Genomic DNA, 17,856 nt, shown 5'->3' on the forward strand with positions numbered 1-17,856 from the left:
ATAACCAGCCTCCAGCTGTCAGTTATTGTCGCCCAGAAGTCAGATTGCCCAAGGATTTATGTGGAATGAAAGAAACATGAATTTCTCCTTTGTTTCTCCAAAACTCCTCCTGCCAAGCCCCTGAGCTCTATAAGACCCCTTGCTTCTCTTGTGAAGGCAGATTTGAGAGAACTCATCCTCCCACCTTCTTGTTTTGGCCAATTCGAAAAAAACCTTTCTCCATGTCCAAGTACGATGTTTCAGTGATTGGCTTACCGTGCATCAGGCACACAAACTTGAGATTAAGAGGTTCAGTATCATTTTCTTCTGATGGTAAGAGTAATATATGCTCATTGTGAAAAACATCGCCAGCTGTCAAAAGACATCCCTCCTTGTTGGCAAAGATTGTTTGTTCATTCAATAATTACTTATTAAGGATCTGCTATATGCCAGGCATAATGCTAGGTCATTCTTTTTTTTTTTTTAACTTTACTGAGGTGTAATTTACATATCATGAAATTCATCCATTTCAAGTGTACAATTCAATGTTTTTTAGTAAATTTATTGAGTTGTATAACCATCACCATAACCCAGTTTTAGAACATTTTCATCACTCCAATAAGATCTCTCAGGCCCATTTACAGTTAATCTCTATCCCCACCTCTTGCCCCAGGCAACCACTGTCTATTCTGTCTCTATAGATTTGGCTAGGCTTCATTCTGGTCTCTCCAATTACACAATTTTGTTTGTACCTCACAGTGACAACCCTTCTTGGTGTCCCTCAGGGCTGCCCCATGCTGTGAGCATCCACAACAGTCCTTGGCCCTTTAAACGCTCCCTCCCCCCCCCACCCAGGGGCAACAGCCCAATGCCAACATTCCAATGCCAACACCCTACTGCCTACATGCCATCGCCACCAACCCAGTGCCAATATCAAAAGCCAGCACCCCAAAATCCACATGTCTGGATCACCCAGTGGCACAGAGGTTAAGTTCACACGTTCTGCTTCGGCAGCCCGGAGTTCACCAGTTTGGATCCTGGGTGCGGACATGGCACCACTTGGCACGCCATGCTGTGGTAGGTGTCCTACATATAAAGTAGAGGAAGATGGGCATGGATGTTAGCTCAGGGCCAGTCTTTCTCAGCAAAAAGAGGAGGATTGGCAGCAGTTAGCTCAGGGTTAATATTCCTCAAAAAAAAAAAAAACAATCCACACGTCCATCCCATTACCAACACATCTTGTTGTCCTATCACCAGCAGCTCTTCCAAGAGCTGGATAGTCTTTTGCTGTCAGTGCTCTTCTAAATGCCTGGTAATCCCAGCTCTGTCCACTCATGTGTATCCATGTCATGCCACTTTCTGATAGCCCCTCACCACCAAGAAGTATCCAAGGAGCCAAAACAGCACAGCTGAAAGACCTCTCTGCCCAAGAGAAATCAAGGCAGACCTCTAAATGCAGAGGGACTGAAGTGAAAGGGAAGTAATTCCAGCTCCTTTCTTCTAGAGACGCCCCCTCTCAACCATTAGACTTCAATTTTGTGACCCCAAATTTCAAATAGGCACTCAATACTGCCAAACAAACCTATCACTGGTACCCTAGGAAACCTGCTTTTCCACTCCCTGGAATGATCGTTTCATACATTCTTTCTTCTTGAATTTCTACTTTCTCCCACACACACAGCCACCCTTAACTGATGATCTCATCATCCGACTACCTATTCCACCAGCCTACTGTATTTAAACCCGCAACCCCACCTTCCTTCCTCTTACATGAGATGAATTGTCTGTCCTGGCTCCTATCTAAGGCTAGCCCCTATCCCCACCCACCACCCTAGGCTCCGGATCCCATCATTCTGGTCTCTTTAAGGATCTTGTTCCTGCAGCCAGCCCATCCCCTTTCTACATTGTCCGTTTCCCCCTCTCGGCTGGACCACTCTCATCAATGTATAAACATTCTTTTAAAAAACCTTTCCGTGGGGCCATTCTGGTGGTGTAGTGGTTAAGTTTGTGCACTCTGATTCAGTGGCCCAGCGTTCACAGATCCTGGGTGTGGACCTAGTATTGCTCATCAAGCCATGCTATGGTGGCATCCCACATAAAATAGAGGAAGATTGGCACAGAAGTTATCTCAGCAACAATCTTCCTCAACTGAAAAGAAGAAGACTGACAAGAGATGTTACCTCAGGGCCAATCTTCCTCACACACACATGCACACACACACACACACACAACCTTTCCTTGACCCCACATCAACCCATTTTTCACTTCCTTTTCCCAGCAAAACATCTCCAAAGAGCTGCCTATATTTGATAAAACCACTCTTTTGCTTTACTGTCCATTCTTTCCTCAACCCATTGCAGCATTTGAAATAGGTGCTTGTAACAGGGTATAAAAAAACACAAAAGGATATACAGTACAGTAGTCCCTCCTTATCCATGTTTTTGCTTTCTGCAGTTTCAGTTATCTTTGGTCAACCATAGTCCGGAAGACAATCCTCCTTCTGACATATTGTAAGAAGGTCAGTAGTAGGGTAACACTACATCCCCATGCCTACATCATTTATCTCACTGTATCTCATCACGTAGGCATTTTATCATCTCACATTGTCACAAGAAGAAGAAAGGTGAGTACAGTACAATAAGATATTTTGAGAGAGACCACATTCACATAACTTTTATTACAGTATATTGTTATAATTGTTCTATTTTATTATTAGTTGTTGATCTCTTACTGTGCCTAATTTATAAATTAAACTTTATCATAGGTATGTATGTATTGGAAAAAAACATAGTATATATAGGGTTCAGGTACTATCTGTGGTTTCAGGCATCCAGCAGGGGTCTTGGAACTCATCTCCTGTGGATAAGGAGGGGACCACTGTATAGTCAAAAGTAAGGTTATGATATTGTCCTGAAGCAAGGTTGGCATGAGAGAAGCCATGTTGTAACTTAGAGTAATCTCTGATTAGCTCACCCAAGTTGTATACATTTTGCCTTGCATGTAGCCTAGGAGATAAATAGCTACCCCCTGGAAATAATCCTGGCTGACACATATACCTCCCAATAGTGATAGGTGATAACTTTGTTCTTTTGAGTTTCTTAGGAACATGGCGACCTCCCCAGAGAAGAGCATCTATGCTGGTATCCATCATTGATGACAACTGAAAGCCCTAGTGTGGCATCTCCAGTCACCGAGGTCAGATGGCCAGCGTTCCTGAGCCCCTCCTTCATAGCCCACTGGTCCCTATATAACTGCCTCAAGATTATATGCTTGTTTAAGATGGTCTTTGGGACATGAGTCTGCCATCTTCTGATTTTGCTTGTCTAATCAAATGAATCCCTTTCTTGACCACTGACTCATTTGCAATTGATTAGCTTCACAGTTGTGGCAAGAAGAATGAGCCCCTGCTTGGTTACAATTTTTGGCAACCACAAAGGGACTAGATTCTGTCTGTGGCTAGTCAACTCAGGAAAAATCTTGGGACACTCTCAGCAGCTGCCAGGGTTTTACTTTCTCCCAGGGACTTTTCCCTGAGTTCCTCCAATTGCCAACTTCTTTCAATGCCTTTCTCGGTGGAAGGAGAAATGGATAAGCATCTATGAGTTCATGAATTCACATCTAGAGTAGGGTAAGTCACTTCAGAGTGCACTCCCGAGAACACTCTTCCCTCTGTCTGAGGGCCCAAGTTGTCTTGGGTCCATCTGTTCCTAGGTGCCATTTTTTAGAGGGAACAGTTCTAGGACTACCTGCAATATCTGGTGGACTAGTCTACGTTAACTTGTGTGTGTGTGTGTATGTGATGTCTGTGTGGTGTGTGAGTATGGGTGCTGTGCCATCTGTGCCCAAGAAAAGTCCCCTGGGTCTCAAACTGACCCAATGGGCAGATTTTAGTTTTGAACCAATGACAAAGAAAAAAGATGATCTTTTACTGTAACATTGCCTGGTCTCAGTATATTTTAGTTTCTGGGGAAAAACGACCAACTAATGGAACATTAAACCATTACACCATAGCTTGAACTCTTTTGCAAAAACACAGGGAAAGGTGATGAGATCCCATATGTACAAGCTTTCATGTTACTACATCAGGATAAGAAAAAATAAGGGAAAGATTATTTAATGGTACAGAGACCCCATGTGTTACAGAAGGGACAAAAGGATGATGATCATGTAATGATTTTACGAACTTTGAATCCCCCGGTTACAATCCTGGTGGCGCCCCCTCTTCCAGGGCCACCAACCACCATGGGAAGAATGCCTGACATGGGACCAGGACTAGGAGACAGGGTTTCCCCTTCCCGGACCAAACAAGGGACACAATTCGGCCAGGGGGCTTCTGTCAGAGTGGTGCAATTTTCACTGTGACAATATCCTGCAGGGGTAAATGGCCAGGACCAACCAGCAGGATTTGTATGGATGCACAACCCCTTCTGCATTTCTGACTTGTTTAATTGGAAGAACAATAATCCACCCTATAGGGAGGGAGGATCCACAAAGAATGACTGAGTTATCTTCCTCCATTTTTGCTACTTACCATCCCTCCTGGACAGATGTTCATATCTTGATGAATATGCTCCTAACCAGTGCTGAAAGAAGGATGATAATTGATAAAGCAAGAAAGAAGCAAACGTTCCATCTGGCAGATCCCACTGGTACCCTTGAAGCAAATGTTGCGGTTCCCATCGCTGAGCCAGCATGGGACCCCAACGATGATGCAGAGAGACTCAGGCTAGAACATTATAAGAGGCATATTCTGGCCAGATTAAAAATGGGAATTCCTTTAAGCAGAAAAGTCTAAATAAGATACAAAGCATTTAACAAAAACCCCATGAAGGTCCTTCGGAAGTTCTAGAAAGAATCTACCAAGCCTATAGGCGTTACACAGATGCAGCTCTAGAAGCCCCTGAGAACCTTAGGATGGTGAACATGACTTTCACAGCACAAAGTGCCCCAGATATTAGAAGGAAACTGCAGAAACTGGGTGCGGTGTTAGGTATGAATCTCTCTCAGTTGGTAAACATTGTTTTTAAGGTGTACAACAACAGGGAACGACGGATAAGACACTGAGATGCTAAAAGAAATGCTGCTTTTCTGGCAGCTCCTCTGAGTGGACAGAAGCCAAATCGTTCCAGGGGAAGGTCCAGCCAACTGAAGGGAAGTAAGTGCCCCTTAGGAAAGAAACAATGTGATTATCGCAAAGAGGAAGAACATTGGAAAAGGGAATGCCTTAAAAAACATAAAGAGAGTATGAAAGAAAAGAAAAGAGAAGCCACCCAGGTGGTTAATAGAGAGGAACACTCTGATGAGGACTGAAGGTGCCCAGGGACTATCTTAGACACAAAACACTGTATCCCAATTTCCCCACAAGGGCTCTGAGCACAACTGACAGTGGGAAACAAATGGGTTGACTTTCTAGCTGATACTGGAGCTACACATTCAGTTTTAAATACCAAATTAGCACAAAAAATGGCAAATCCAACCCGTCACAGGGGTACCTGGAAAAATCCAAAATTGTGCTTTCCTACAACCATTGGAGTGTCACATAGGGCCCTTGACATTAAAACACAGTTTTCTGTACATTGCCAGAATGCCCTATTCTCCTTTTGGGCTGAGATCTCCTTTATAAATCAAACACACAAGTGACTTTTGCTCCAGGACAACTCAATAAACAAGTGTCTCTGGAACAATCCCTGAGGTTACAGATGGCTTTGCTGGATATCCAGGAACCAGAATTGGATCTGTTGCCACCCAAAATCTACAAGAAGGTAAGGCCCAATGTCTGGGCAGATGGGAAACCAGGGAGAGCAAAGAATGCTCAGCCAGTACATATACCCCTAAAGGAAAAAGAGAAGGAAGCCTAGCCCCTATTCTCTCAATAGGGAAGCCTAATTCTGACTAATATCGTTCTGTCCGAGATCTGCATGCCATAAATGAGGTGGTTCAGGACTTGCACTCTGTGGTGCCCAGCCCTTACACTATATTAACAAATATACCAGGAGAATATGGTTGGTTCTCAGTCCTGGACTTAAAGGATGCGTTTTTCTGCTTACTGTTAGCAGAGGAAACCAAATAATTGTTTGCCTTTGAATGGCGTGATCCAGATACTCAGACAACTCAACAATATTGTTGGACAGTCCTACCCTAGGGATTTAAAAATTCTCCCACTCTATTTGGGGAAGACTTGGCCAAAGACCTAAGCCATTTGGAATTACAAGAGGGACTATTACAGTATGTGGATGACTTGCTGATAGCAAGTCCCACTTATGAACAGTGTTTGGCCAACACAATAAAAACTTTAAATTACCTGGTAGAATGCAGATACAAGGTCTTACAAAAGAAAGCCCAAATCTGTAAACAGAAACTCACATACTTGGGATTTACAATATCCAAAGTCCAAAGAGAATTATTACCAGACCAGTAGAAGGCCATAGCATGTTTAAGTCCTCCCAAAACCTGCCAACAACTGCAAGGGTTTTGGGGAATGGAAGGCTTCTGTAGGATTTGGATTTCTAATTATGGACTCATAGTAAAACCCCTCTATGAGGCTCTGAGAATCTTTAAATTGGACCAAAAAGTGCCAATTGGCATTTGACACCGTTAAGGCTAAGCTGATTCGAGCCCCAGCCCTAGATAAGCCCCTCAGTCTCTATACATGAAAGACAGGGTGTAAGTCTAGGAGTGTTAACTCAAAAGTTGGGAACCACCTCTAGGCCTGTGGCCTATTTCTTTAAACAATTGGATTAAACAGTGAAGGGCTGGCCCCCTTACCTCTGGGAAGTAGCAACCACTTGTGACATTCTTCAAGAGGCAGAAAAGTTTACTTCAGGCCAACTGACCACAATAGATGTACCCTGCCATGTCCTCACATTATTGGAACAGAAAGGGGGATACTGGCTCACATCAGGAAGGATGGGCAATTATCAAGCCATCCTACTGGATAACCCAAATGTCAGGCTACAAGTCACCTCAGTTCTGAACCCAGCCACCTTGCCTCCCAGTGAAATGTTACAAGCCTTAGAACATGACTGCTTACAGGTCACTGAGACAGTTTATTCCAGCCAGCCAGATTTAAAGGACCAGCCATTGGAGGAACCTGACCTGGACCTCTTCACGGATGGTAGTAGCTTCATGAACCAAGGTATGAGATGCTCTGGATATGTGGTTGTGACTTTGCAAGAAACCCTGGAAGCTACGGCCTTGCCCCCAGGGACTTCAGCGAAAGGCTGAACTCATGGCCCTCATCAGAGCTTTATTCTTGGTACAGGGAATAAAGATGAACATCTATACAGATTCCTGGCATACATTTTCAGTAGTACATGCCCAGAGGGCAATCCGGAAAGAAAGGATTCCTAATGACAGACAAAAAAGAAATCAAACACAGCCCAGAAATACTACAACTGTTGGAAGCTATCAATGAGCCCTCCCAGGTGGCCATGATACATTGCCCTGGCCATCAAAGGGGGAAACCCCTATTGCCAAGGGCAACTGGCTGGCTGATCAAACAGCCCAAAGGGCCACTAAAATAGAGACCCCCACTATGATGGGCTCCCCATTGCCACAGATAGATCTATTTGGATACTGCCCAAAATATTCAGAAAAGGACTTGGACTGGCAAAAGAATAGGGGTACAATGCTGAACACCCAGCAGGATGGAAAAGTGACATCCGAGGAATAATTCTGATCCTGGAGGCCCTCTAGTACCCCATCTTAAAACGTGTACATGAGAGCACCCCTTATGAAATGAATACTACTCTAAAATGGGTTCAGAGGTACATCATAGGGCCTCATTTACAAAAGACTGTATAGCAGGTGACCAAAAACTGCATGATTTGAGCAAAAAACAACCCCAAGGAAGTCCCAGTTTCCCCTCATAAGGGAACCCAACGTAAAGGGGACTGGCCTACTGAAGACTGGCAAATAGACTTTACTCAGATGCCATGAGTAACTGAAAACGTCAGGCCTTTGTCAGTTTTTGTGGATACCTTTTCTGGGTGGGTAGAAGCATTTCACACCCAAACTGAAAAGGCATCACAAGTAGCTAGCATTCTGCTAAAAAAAATTATTCCTAGATTTGGCCTGTTTAATACTTTGCAGAGCGACGATGGACCTGTTTTCATATCACAAGTCAAACAAAAAATCTCTAAGGTACTAGCCCTCAAGTAGATACTCCACTGGGCTTGGAGGCCTGAGTCAATGGGGAAAACAGAGAAGGTGAACCACACCCTAAAGAAGAACACTCCTAAGATTTGCCAGGAAACACAATTAACTTGGGATAAGGTGCTACCCCTTGCCCTCTTGCAAATCAGAGTAGCCCTCCACAGCAGGCTTCAATTAAGCCCTCTTGAAATTCTGTATGGTAGACCATTTCAGGATTCCTCCCTTGGGAAAAATTCTCTGGAAGGCTTACAGGATATAATGATCACCAATCATGTAAAATCTGTAAGTTCTATACTAACCTCTGTTCATGAGTTTGCCTCCAAGAGGTCAATCTACCCATCTGATGGCTCCTTACAGTCTTACCAGTCAGGTGACTGAGTCCTGCTCAAAACTTGGAAACAGCAAGAATCAGCTGTCTGCTCCATGGGCAGGCTCCTTTGACATTCTTCTCACTACTCATCCTTCCGTGAAGTTTGCTGGAGTAAAAGTGTGGATGCGTCATACCTGGATAAAACAAGCTCCACTGGAGGAGACAACCGAGCAACCTGAGACCCCCTCATGGAAGTGCAAACCCACCAAGGATTTAAGATACATATTCCGTAAAGTTCTTTAATCTTTACGCAATACTCAGGACAAATACAGGGAATCATACAAGCTTTAACATTTCCTCTAGTGCTCAAAAGACAATTTGTTTCTGTCTTGCTATGAATGGTTATGGGATTCTCTCATGTCAGTTATAACTTCCAGAAATCTCCTCCCTTTCTTTCTTTCTTTCTTTTTTTTTTTTTTTTGAGGAATATTAGCCCTGAACTAACTGCTGCTAATCCCCCTCTTTTTGCTGAGGAAGACTGGCCCTGAGCTAACATCCATGCCCATCTTCCTCCACTTTATATGTGGGATGCCTACCACAGCATGGTGTGCCAAGCAGTGCCATGTCCGCACCAGGGATCCAAACTGGCAAACCCAGGGCCGCCGAAGCAGAATGTGCACACCTAACCGCTGTGCCACTGGACCAGCCCCCTTCCTTCCTTTCTGACTGTTGATTACTGGTCATGGAGAAAAGTCACTAACCTTGATCCCTTGATGGATGGCCAGACTGCCCACTTGAATTCTATGAGTCTAGTATTTTTACATAATACGAACACCCAGAGTTTAAAAGAGATCCAGACTCCTGAACCTGTCTAAGACCTACCCATTAATTTGGACTTTACAGGGTACATTTATTTTATAGGACAGGCTTTAGGGAAAACTGCTCAGGAACTTCTCCTGGGGAACGTTTTCCGTAGAGAAATAATCAGGACCAGTGCCACCAACAGGTATCAACATTATTGTGTTGCCATTGGAATCAATGATGAGCCACTAAAAAGAATACCAGGTTATAACAGCAGGTACTTAGCCAAACCTTGTGTTTCCTGTCATAGTGCCATGTGTCCCCATTCCCCTCAGCCATGTTTTTGTGGATGGGTACCAAAAACTGAAACTTCTAATAAGAAGGGATGATCACATGCAGTAAGAATAAACTGGTAGACTACTGCTGATAATTGGCCTCCCCACTATTTGTAAAGGACAATCATGGGAAGCTCTCTGGTCTACTCAAACTATCCTTTATTTAGGAGTTACAACCACACATCTTAATCTGGTGTGGGGAACTCAACATTTTTGGGTCAACACTTTATAACCAAATTTTAGTGAAATGATCATGCCTCAATAGACACAATATATCTGGTGGTTACATCAGCAGTGGCCCCAAAGGACAAAAAGAGATATTTTAGGATCAGTTGAGGCTGGATTAGGTGTGTTGAGTCAAGAGGAAATGGCCTTTGATGAATACTGTCATGGGCAAGAGAAGAAATACTTAACTACCTCAGAAAAATTAGGTGGATTATTATTTCAAGAAGAAGGAAAGGGTTGGGAAGTGGTCTGGAAGACCAACCAAGCTTTAGGCAAATGGATAAACAAAACTCAGGAAATAATCACAAAATATGCTAAACCTCAACTGTGGGAAAAAGCATACACCTCTACCCAGCAGAGCATAATGGACATGCTTCTCCAAATGGAATCAAAAGTAGCAATGAAACAATGGCCCACTAGCCTAAAAGCCGAGGCCCAAGAAACCCATTTATAGGAAATATATGAGACACCAAATATGTGGGAGACAACTGAAGGAAACCGCAGTCTACATTGTTGTTCCCTGACTGCCTTACTACTCAAATTAAGAAAAGATTTCAAACATGAAGTAGTATAGCTTGTAGGAATAGGAACCCTCCACAGCAATTATTGGATACTTCCCACAGAAAGTCACTGGGCCCTCTTTTCCTCAAATAACTCGCTATCCTGATGGGAACCAATTTCAGTTCTGGGTTGTGTACAATGTAATGGTATACGGCTGTGCCCAAAAGAGCAATGGAACTCAGAGATTACCTTGACTTGGCCTGTGGTAAGAACTCTGGTTCAAGATAGCATTTGGTGCATGGGAAAAGGGAGATTCTGTTGGAAAGGTGCCATGAATCATACCCTCTAGTTATCAGATCATTATTGTGACCAAACCGAATTCATAATAAATTTGTCTAATATTTGGTGTAATACAGAGGCTGTAGGTAAAGTTCATTTTCTGGAAACTAACAAAAGCTATGATAACACCAATGAAGAAAACTATTGGGAGTTAGAACTGAAACCCCCTAAAAAGGGAAAACTTATAGAAGATAAACGGCCTGAGCAAAATCCAAACTTAGCATCTCAAGAAATCCAGAATGTTCTTGAGCAAGCTAGAGTAATCTCACACCAAGTACAGGTCACTGTTATGGAGCAGGGAAAGAGAATCAGTTAATTCAAAAATATGCGTAAGTTTGTTCTGGTTTCATTGGATAGTTCTCTTGTCTGATTGGGTCTAATTCTAGTAGTGATAAATTATAAAAATTGCCCTGTTTTGCCTCCTTCTGATAATTTGTATCCTTTTCTTATCCTGCTGTTATGTTAAATACTGAAAAGGAAAACAACTAACAAGTCTCATATAATGTTAATCAGCCCTATTACTCAAGAATACTTACTTTCAACTCAAAGTTTGTTGGTTCCACTTCTCTATTCCCCATGATGCCCCTTGTGAGCAGGCAGATAGAAATGATAGCCATAGTCCCTAAGACTATATGGAATGGATGACTGACAGTGGGGAATTGAGACTAGCCTGAAGCAAGGTTGACATGAGGGAAGCCATGTTGTAATTCAGAATAACCTCTGATTAGCTCACCCAAGTTGTATACATTTTGCCTTGCATGTCACCTAGGAGATAAATAGCTACTCCCTTGGAAATAATCCTGGCTGACACATGTACCTTCCAATAGTGATAGATGATAACTTTGTTCTTTTGAGTTTCTTAGGAACATGGCAACCTACCCAGAGAAGAGCATCTATGCTGGTATCCATCATTGATGACAACTAAAAGACCTGGTATGGTGTCTCCAGTCACTGATAGCAGATGGCCAACATTCCTGAGCCACTCCTTCATAGCCCACTAGTCTTTATATAACTGCCTCAAGATTATATGCTTGTTTAAGATGGTCTTTGGGACATGAGTCCACCATCTTCTAATTTTGCTGGCTAATTGAATAAATCCCTTCCTTGACCACCAATTCATTTACAATTGATTGCGGTGAGCAGAAGGAGCCCTTGTTTGGTTACAGTTAACCCTTTCTCCTGCTCCCAGCCACCCAGTTTCCCTCCCCAGAGGCAACTGATATTACTCATTTCTTGATGCCCCACCAAAAAGAAGTAAATACCTCAATCTACTCTAATCCTACTTTAATCTCCATCCCAACTCTACAAAGCCCTTACCAGGGTCACCAGTGACCTATATCAGGCCAGAGACAAAGATCAGTTCTCTGTCTTCATCTTACTCAAATTCTCAGTTGTCATGGTTGGCCATTTCCACTAGCTTCTCCTCCTCCCTCTCTGACCATATTTTTCCAGTCTCCTTTGCTGGCTCCTCCTTCCCCTTTAGTTTCCTAAATGGTGGTGTGCCCCAGGGCTCAGTTTTTTGTTTTTTGGTTTTTTGAGGAAGATTAGCCCTGAGCTAACTACTGCCAGTCCTGCTCTTTTTTGCTGAGGAAGCCTGGCCCTGAGCTAACATCCATGCCCATCTTCCTCTACTTTATATGTGGGACACCTACCACAGCATGGCGTGCCAAGCGGTGCCATGTCCACACCTGGAATCCCAACTGGCGAACCCTGGGCCACCAAAGCAGAACGTGTGCACTTAACCACCGCACCACTGGGCTGACCCAGGGCTCAGTTTTTAATCTTATCCTTCCCTAGGCATTTTCTGTTCTCAGGTGGTCCTGTAGCTCCAAATATTTTCTATATGCTACTGACGACCACATTTAAAAAATCTCCAGCCCAAGAACTGGAGCTTCAGACTCACATCCAACTTCCTAAATGCTATTCTTCTTGGGTATCTCAATGGTACCTCAAACTTATAGAAATAGTCATTTCCTCCTCCAAATAGTTTCCTTTAGCCTTCCCCGTCTCAATACCCTTTTCAGGATATATCCTGAATCCAACCTTTTCTTATACTATGACCCCCCAACCCAAGCCTCTATCATCTGTCACCTGGAACACAACAGCCTCTTCTCCAAAAAGTTATAGTCCTTTCTTCATATGGCAGTCAGAGTGAGCTTTGAAAATATCACTCCTCTGCTTGACATAAGCCACAAGCCTTCCAATGGCTTCTTACTTTGCTTAGAAGAAAATCCCCCCACCTTACCAAGGCCCCACATGATCCACTCCCACCCACCCACTCTCCTCCTTGGAATACCCTTCCCTTAGATCTTCAGGGGCTATTTCCTTCTCACTACATCTAAGGTCTCAACTCAAATGTCACTTCCTCCAGGAGGCCCTCTCTGACCACTGTCATGCCTTTCTACTCATTTTATCTTCTTTACAGTTCTTCTCAGTTCCTGCAATTACTTCTATACATGTTTATGCCCCACTGGAATGCAAGCTCCTTGAAAACAAAGTCTCTGATTTGTTTCATATTTTTTAATCCCCCAGCACCTAGAACAGTGCCTGGCACACAGAAAGAACTCAATCAATGTTTGCTGATTGACTCCAGAAATGAAAAAGCACTTATCAGTGAGGGATAGGATCTGTGAGGGCTGGGAAGCCATCCCAGCAGTCAGAATTATCTGTGATCTCTTTAGAATTAAAAAAATAAGTTCTAAAATGCAGCCCTCCCCATGAATCCTACTGCAGTACAGGAGACTTGGCAGTGGTCAGAAAGGCAGTCTTTTTGAACTCCTTCCTCCACTGTCCTCACACCCACAAACCCAATAGAATTGTCAGCCAGCTATGTCATACTACAGGCTTATAAATACAAAGCCCCTTCTCCCTCCACCCCTTGACTCCCTCTCTCCCCACATTTCCCCTGTGGTGTCAACGGGAAGCAAGCTGGCTTCACATCAGACCCAGGAGAAGTGGGAAGGACTCACACACTAACTCCTCTCCCTACAGGGAGACACAAAATTTGCCCACAAATAAAACATTTTATTATTTAGCTTGAACATTAAATTTCCTTGGCATCTAACATGTGTTTCATTATACCAGACACTAACATGTACTTAAAAATGAAACACTAGAATGCTGCCCTGGCTTGAAGAATTCTAGCAGAGACTCTAACGTGGTCTTGGAGAGATGCTCCAGATCTCACCTTCCAAAACGGCATTGGTCGTTGTAATTTTTACATTTACGTGACACTTTGTGCTGATTAAACAAGGGGCGTCCAAGGTGGCAAAGATGCTCTAACTGTGCCTCTCGCTCGTTCTATCCACTGCTGCTTCCAATTGATTGCAGGCTAGAAAGTAAACTCTCCTCACCAAAGCTGTTAGAATTGGGTCCAAAGTAAGCATCAATACACCCCAAATGCATGCTGAGGGAATTCTATGTGAAAGATACAGCGACTTTGTGACAGCTGCTCTCCCTGGCCACTAGCCTTTTTTCTTTCTTTCACCTCCTTTGTTCTTGGTTGTCCTCCAGAGAAACGCATTTCAAATGCTAATGTGCATAGGAGTCACCTGGGATTTTGTTAAAATACCAGTCTGATTCAATAGGTCTGAGGTGGGTCTCAGTTCTGATAAGCTCTCAGGTGACGCTGATGTTGCTAGTCATTGGACCACACTGAGTAGCGAAACTCTAGAACTTCACTGTCCAATATGATAGCCACTAACCACATGTGGTGATTAAAATTAAATTAAAAATTCAGTTCCTCAGCTGCACTAGCCACATTTCAAGTGCCCAATCACCACATATGGCCAGGGACTACCACATTGGACAAGACAGATATAGAACACTGCCGTCATCATGGCAAGTTCTATCGCACAGCACTGCTCTACAAGGCTGACAGTATCGGAAATATAACCCCCAAAGAGTGATATGCTACTGTTCCCTGCCACCCTTGGTAGATAAAAATCTACTTGGGAGCAAAAGCACACTGTGTTGTTCTGTCCAAAGTCCTCAGTCTTACCTCGCATTTTTGCTCTTCCTTGCAGCTGGGCTCACCACTATCAGTGCACTTGGTCAGTAATGACCATGGCCATCACCTCTAGGAAGCGCAGGAGTCATGGAGTAAGGTTCGGTGCAGGGGAGGGTTTACAACCTGGCCCCTCAGTCCCTTCCCCTCAAACTCTTTATTTGTTCAAGGGTCTGGAATGTGGAAGAGAGCTTCCAGAGCAAAGTGCAGGGAACCTGAGGCCCTTTTATTATCAAACCAGGTTCTTATTTGCCCGCCACCCGGAAAGCCAAACATGGAGATGACGAGATTGCAGCAGAGAGAGGGTTTACTCACATGGCAGCCATGCAAGGAAGCGAGGGCATGAGCCTCAAATCTGCTTCCCCCTGCAGGGGAGGAAGACATTTCCTCTACCCTCTCTGAGTTCGTCTGGCTGGAGAATGAATTAAATTCACATGAGACAGAATAGCAGGAGAAAATTAAACAAAGCTTTATAACATGTATACATGGGAGAGGTCAGGCAAGCTGAGCAACTTGCCAAAATGGCTGAAGCCCCCACCTTAAATATCATCTTCAGCTAATGACAAAGGAAGATGTTGGGGGTGGAGGGGGAGTCGATCTTGGGAGATTACCACACAAGTACAGTAAACAAATGCAGATTTAGGTCCTTGCCTTTGGCATTGATTAAGAGTTTCTAGAGATAAGGTCGTCCCTTCTTCCTGGTACAGAGAGGGAGACATCTTTACAGATGGAGATTTCCTTTACAAATGTAAATGTTTCTTAACAAAGGGTAAGCAAGTTCCACTCCTCAGAGCCTCCTTCCCTCTCGCAGTTTATAAAAAGTAACCAGTCTAAAATAATCCACGTGCCAAAGAGACATATCTTGGGGTGGCCAATGCCAGTCCCCCACACCCGAGAACAGGGACTCAGGGATATTTATGGGATGGGGGCAAGGTGGTCTGAAATGTGGAGAGAGGTGATTGGAGGAAAGGAGGGGTGAGGTAATTGACGATCTGCGCAAGCGTAGTCAGACTTCATGCCTCTTCATAGGACCCATGCTCACAAAATGGTGGCGTTAGCTTGATCTGAGGGTGGAGTTTTTAGCCTCTTGACCTCAAAAGGTCACCTAGCAGACATCTCCGCAGGCCCAGTTGATGAGTTGGTGGTCTCAACCGGCCTGGAGTGGACAAGGGGTTCTAATTCCTGAAAAACAGCTCACACACCCATTACCATGGTGACCCAGGCTCCAGGGAGATGTCACCTATAGGAGCCTAGTGGGAGTCAGATAGCATATTGCCCAAGCAGCACAGTTAACAATGGCGGGTTAAACAGCTAAAGACTATAATCAGTAATTGCAAAAAGGAAACAACTTTAGCTCCTAGCTATTTAATCATCAATGGCTAACTCTCTGCCAGTTCCACTTTGCTACTTCCACTTCTCTGAGCATCTTCATTCCATGAGAAAGTGGAGAGAAGGGAAATTGCCAGAGAACGGATTCCACACACATTGGAGCAAGAAAGCCAATAGACCAGCTCCCTCCTCTCAAACTGATCCTCCGGCAATTGCTGCAACAATTCACAGCAAAAAGTTCTCCAGCAGGGGAAGGAGGGAGAGTGGGGAGATTTTCCAAGAATGCCTTTCATGGGGACCCTGAGCTGTCATTTTCCCGGCAATTCTGTGAACCAGGACCTGGGGCAATTTCCCGAAGTGCAGTTGGTGAGCATGTGGCCAGCTGTAGCATTCACCCTGAGGGGCACATAACTTGGGGTCCAGGAAACATCTGCTTCACCGCTCACAGAGTTCATGGCCCTGCAGGGATAGAAGGGACCAGAAAACTGGGCCACCTCACTCTCTGGCTGGGGAGCTGTTGCCTCCAGCTAAGCAGTGAGTGGCGGGTCTGAAGCTGAACCTGAGCAGCCTCCTTTCTTGGGCAAGGACTCTGCTAATTTGCACATCAGAACAACAGCTTTATGTCTGTAAATTTACATACAAGGCTGATGCTGTCCATCCCAAATGGTCAGGTTAATCCTTCAACCAGCCAGTAGATAAGCAGCTGGCAGCACAGGCAGAAAGAATGCTGGCACCTGAGTCAGAAGAACTGGATTCAAAGCCTGCCGCTGGACCTTACAAAGCATGTGACTTTGAGCAAGTCTCCTTTCCTCTCTGGGCCTCAGTTTACTTCTCTGTAAAGGGAGAATAATACCTACTTTTCAGGGTCGTTCAGCAGTTGGTACACAGTACCAGGTGCTCGATGAATGTTGATCTACCCATTCCATACTGACTAGCTGGCAGGCAGGCGGAAATGATGGTGACACAGTCCCTGTCCTCATGGAGTTGACTGTGTGGACAGATTCCCACGAAAAACTGTAAAATGACAACTGTGACAGATGCAACAGGAAAGCTGCAAAGCACAATGAGACTTTGTCCTGAGGGAACTGACCTAGCCGGAGAGTGCTTTCCTGCCTTCATTCTTCCCAGATGAGGGTAGACCTGCAGGCGTCATTGGATGAATGAGAGGGGTGACTGATGCCTCCAGCCAATCCCAGGGAGCCTTCTGCTGGAGTCAGGGAGAAGTGCCTCAACCTCACCCACTTGGAATGGCTCAACCCAAGAACCAGAAACCCTTCACCCAGCAAGAAGCAGCCATATTCCCGGTAGTAGGTGTATCTTTGTTCTCACCCTCAGAGAGGTAGCTCACTTCCTCACATGCTCCATGGCAGATGGCCCTACGGTGGTGATGGTGGCAGGAGCAGCAACAATAGCAGGGAGTAGCACTTCAATATTGGGTAGTTATTTTAACAGGAATGAATCTTAGTCCACAAACTCTGCAAGAATCTGTAACTGAACTAAATTTCACTGGGAATGCCCCTTCTAGCAGGTGGTAGAAATTTAATCTCAGTCAATTTGGGATTTCTCCTCCCTGTTTTATCTACGTTGTGCCTAAGCTCTGGGGAGATTTATGGAAAACAGGGGACAGGGGTTTATGATATGGAATCTGATCCTCAGTGTGGTAAAGGATCTACATGGGCATCATCCACTAAGGCAGCTGGCTTTAGCAAGATAGTAGAGTGGTTAAGAGAACAGATTCTGGAGCCAGCCTGCCTGGGTTCAAATCCTAGCCATGCCTTTAAGTGGCCCCGGGACCTTAGGTAAATTATTTAACCTCTTACAGCCTCAGTTTCCTCATCTGTAAGAAGGGGATAATAACAGCGCCTACCTTACTGGCT

The 17,856-nt window shown here is 44.4% G+C and overlaps 1 long non-coding RNA gene across 1 annotated transcript in view; it reads right to left on the bottom strand.

Moving 5' to 3' along the window:
- Positions 1–2,630: 2,630 nt before the first annotated feature.
- The window catches only part of LOC139075679 (uncharacterized), a 40,987-nt gene continuing 25,761 nt past the window's right edge, over positions 2,631–17,856 (bottom strand). The window contains exons 3-4 of the long non-coding RNA XR_011526321.1: positions 6,745–8,637; positions 2,631–4,562 (exon numbers count right to left, since the gene is read on the bottom strand). This is a non-coding gene — a long non-coding RNA (uncharacterized lncRNA). The remainder of the gene's footprint in view (positions 4,563–6,744; positions 8,638–17,856) is intronic.

The sequence above is a fragment of the Equus przewalskii genome, chromosome 1, assembly GCF_037783145.1.
Source record: "Equus przewalskii isolate Varuska chromosome 1, EquPr2, whole genome shotgun sequence".
Lineage (NCBI taxonomy): Eukaryota > Metazoa > Chordata > Mammalia > Perissodactyla > Equidae > Equus > Equus przewalskii.